Source organism: Argentina anserina, chromosome 7 (genome assembly GCF_933775445.1).
Source record: "Argentina anserina chromosome 7, drPotAnse1.1, whole genome shotgun sequence".
Classification (NCBI taxonomy): domain Eukaryota; kingdom Viridiplantae; phylum Streptophyta; class Magnoliopsida; order Rosales; family Rosaceae; genus Argentina; species Argentina anserina.
In genome coordinates, this window is record NC_065878.1 from 5,797,869 (window position 1) to 5,802,401 (window position 4,533).

Sequence of the window (4,533 nt, forward strand, 5' to 3'; positions counted from 1 at the left end):
ACACCACGTCAATTCCTGGCGTTAAAACCGGAATGGGAGCATTCCATATCTCCCCCTAACGACGGGAAGTATGTCTCATCAAAGTGACCGTCTGCTAAGTGTTGGTTATTCAAAAATTATAACCAACCAAAATACTTAATCGTTTCTAGTAGACCCATTGAGATAACTACAATAGAGGCACATAAACAACTTTAACCAAATAGGCGTTTAGTGAAAAGAACGTTGGGATCGTATCCAGTAACCATCTGGTATGCACTAAACACTTGGCAAGTTGTGGGTCTGAAACAAATAAGTGTCGCTGCATGCAACATCATTACATATCCCCATGCAAGAATCGGCAGGTTAGTACCCATAACCAAGTCTGAGCTCTGCTAGATCGTACAGTGAATGAACATGAAGAATAATATGTTCAACGACGATCCGAGTAGACATGCAAAACGAAATCAACAAAGTCGTGGAGGTGAACTCTCCAACGGTATCCAATCAAATATATTTGAGAGGATAGGAAGGGTGTTGAGCCCTTAGGATGATGATCATAGCTAAGAACTTTAGCAAATGCAGCGTTTCTTGTGGAAAGCAAAGTGACGTGTGACCAACGCGTCGATGCTTTGAACCTATACCATAAAAAAACTGAAAAATGTCCGCATTCAGTTGGATAGGGTCCACTAATGTCACCTTAAATACTTTGTAAGAATGGAATGTTCTCGGTTGGAGCCTTAGAAAATAAGGACTTCCTTGAAATCTAGCAAAAGAACAAGCTTTGCAAAATGAGCGATGGGCATCAGAGATTGCCATGGAGGCATTAGAAAACACGGGAGGCAACACAAGCTCCTATGAAGGAGGGGATGCCGCCACTGACGACCTTAATGCAATGGAGCCGCCGAAAGAGGCAGGCTCAGCATCATCGTGCATGGCACGGATAAGCACGGCCTCACCGTGTGGAGCATGGGTGAGATGGTCCTCTAATCGCTTCGTGAACATGAAAAATAGATGATCATGTGAATTGCAAAGAACTCGAATCATCATATCTTGTTCAAAATAACCAAAAAATGATCATGTCAAAACCGAGAAGACAGCAAAATTGAACCCATGATTCAAAGAATCTTGAGTTACATAAAGCTACTGTTGCAGGCAAGCAAAGCTATGTCTACAGGCTAACAAAGCTACTGTCTATGCTTGAAAAAACTATTGTCAATGAAATCTGACAGATTTATTCCTCTCCATTCTTAACACAAATATCAAGATGAAAATCCATCATTGGCATGTATGGCCTTTAAAACTTAGCAAGGCACGAAGATAGTGTACACAATCTCCGCACGAGATCCGTAAAACAACTACCTGCGCTGTAGGACAGTGTGGGTGGTTATGAAATTAGCAAGACACTCGATTTCACGGCGGGACATGCTCAAAATAAAATTAAGAGAGTCAACAACGCGGTGAACTTCACTAAACAATACGCCGTAGGATATTGTAAGAGGGGGGATTGAAACAAATGGAAATCCCATCGAATGTATCACATGGCAATAGAACTACATTCTTCAACTTAAGAGTTGGAAAAACATGGTATTGGAGCAGTTGAATACCAAACAATTTGGGTGGTAAAAACCATCCATTTGGTGCGGGTCGTCACCAATAATAATAAAATCGTTTGAGCTATGAAACGACTTGGAGAAAACCGGAAAATTAACAAGAAAACCATGTCAAAATAACTCAAAACCGGGTGAAATTTGGACTGGAAAACGTGGGAGTAAAAACTGCGGGAAATATGCCGGAAAAATGACGAGAAACGTCGAAAACTCGCCGGAACCGGCGGCAGTCGGAGCTATCCGGCAAGGGAGGCCTGGGCTGCTGTCCCACAGGGGATGCCGTCAGGAACCGGATGGTGGCGCCGGAAACGCCGGCATGTGGCCGGAAGGAGGCCAAAATGCCGGAAAACGTTCCGGAAATGCCGGAATAGTAACCGGTAAAAACAACGTCAATTTTGACGTTCCGAGGTCCGTTTTCCAAATTTTAAGATCCAAAAACACAATGTAGTAGTATTGGGGTCCCATGTAACCCAAAAGTGGCCAATTTAAAAACCACGTGAGTTGCAAAACGTTGACCATGTATGCTAAGCCAAAGCAAATAAAATTCTTACGAGTCCATCTTGTAAACAAGAAATACGAGAAATTTTATAGAATATGCCAATATTTAATACAACACAACCAAACTTCCAATTCCAATAGACGACTTAAGCTAAAGTCGAGCAAGAAACATGGCAATGCCAACGTCATACTTGAAAAAAATAGTAAGCAGAAAACATAGTCAAAATAGATTGACTAATCAAAAGTCCGTAGCCACAAAATCTTGCATATCGGATCGGGCGGAGCATTAGCCTGAGTCTCAAAATGTTTGCTTATTTTAGAATGGAAGAATGTTACTTTTCTATCTCCAAAATTCCCTCAAGAAATAGATACAGGTGCCAAAAATGGATGTGTAGTATGCATCAAGGTCAACTCTGATAATACAACGTCATAGACATTCATTAAATCACTTGAAGTGTGTCCCATAGAATTCGTTATTTTTGGGATCTTTTGTCAGCAAATAGTGTTGCTTCAGAGTAATGAATTTCAACTCAAATAATTGAGTACATAGACCTTGGAATTATCGTTTATAGACATGAGTTTAAGAAAACTCAAACATTCAAATAACAGTCGCGATGGCGACACATCCATAAGAAATGAAGGTTGTATTGGTTTCGAATAATCGAAATATTCAAGTATGTAACCAGAATTAGAAGGGTTGGGATGTATATGGTCACAAAATAATCGATGCATATCGGCGATTCTCATGATCGCACCCAAAACAGAGGTGTACTCAGACAACCACACGAAATCGATTTCTTCCCTTTAAATAATAACGTGACTCCCCCAGGACCGTCACACGAAAAACGTCGACCAAGAGGGGAATCATATCCCTCTTTGGTCTCATCGACGTTATAAGAAATGCCGGAAAGAAGACATGAAAAAGGCTAATAGCGCCCGATAATTTATATATATGTTCAAAAGCAGCAATTTTAAGAAAAAAAACATACTTGTTGGTCTGCCAAATAGACCGCATATAATTAAATTGCTCTGCAAATCAATCGTCATGCAGGAATTTGCTTGATGATATCCTTTTTTATCTTCGTCCGATGACATAAAAATCTTCTAAGGATACGATCGAAATCGTATGTAGATGTCAAAAATCTTCTGAGGATACGATCGAAATCGTATGCAATGATTTTACTTCTCTTGAGCGAACATTTTGCTTGTGAAGTTCACGTTTCTTGCGTGAATACGCTGGAGGAGCAATTTTGAATACTTTGATGCGGGGACTTGCGGGGTAAAAAGATGTTTTTGCGGAGCGAGTGCGGAGGAGACCATGCGGGGCTGCGAGACTGTGTGCAGGGGCTGCGATGAGGGGGCTGCAGGGGCAGCATGCATGGCTACGGAGGTGTGTGCAGGGGTGTCAGGGTGTCACGGGCCTACTTAGTACGCAGCGGAATATGACCCGTGCGGTGCCATGGTTACTCTTAACCAAGGCCAGCCTTACTCAACATCCATCCTTGATGCCAACTCTCTTTTCTTACTTGTGCGCCTCCCGTGTCATTCCGATCTTTCTCTCTTACATTATTCACTTATGAGGTTCCACCAATGAAAGCTACTCACATATGAGTCTCACAACTTGTGACTTATCGATCGCTTCCTTGTGTCGTGATACTCCCACGTCACTCGCCCAACCTATAGGCTTCCATGCCATCCACATATCGATCGCTTCTTCGTGTCATGGTACTCCCACGACACTCGTCCAACCAATAGGCTTCAATGCCAACCCCTTACCGATCGCTTCCTCGTGTCATGGTGCTCCCATGACACTCGCCCAACCGATAGGCTTCCATGCCAACCCCTTGCTAACAAGCGTTCACCTTGCACCTCGTAGCAAGCGGCATGATAGTAGGCCGAGACCTTGATGGTCCTCGCTTCCTTCTATCTGACCGTCCCTTGGAAGCATGCGCACGTTACTTGCCTCCTGAGCATCCATCATCATGCTCACTCGGCATTAGGATCGCCCACGTACGAACCTCGCCACCTGCATGGACCCGCAATATTGGCCTACCGGCCAATACTGTCCATGAGACTTTCTGACTCATGGAAACGCATGCCGCCACTCTTTGGCGACATCCGCAAAGCTCTTAGGTTCCCCAAGGTCCCTCAGGAGTGGCTCACTCAGTGCCCCATAAGGCCGACACCGAGGGTGGTGGAGAGTCAGACACCATGTACCCTCCTATAGAGCATATTGGAGAAAACTGGACTTTGCAGGAGGAAACATCAAATATCTGAGGAGGGGCAACTTCCATAATTAATTCATACAAGCTCATAAAAATATTCCGTCAAATGCATTCAACTCTTTTCGACGTCCCGGACATTTTACGTGTTCAGACTTTTCCCAAATTCCAAGCGTAAGTGCCTCGAACCTAGACGTTCGTCTTAATTACGAAAATGCCACCTAGAC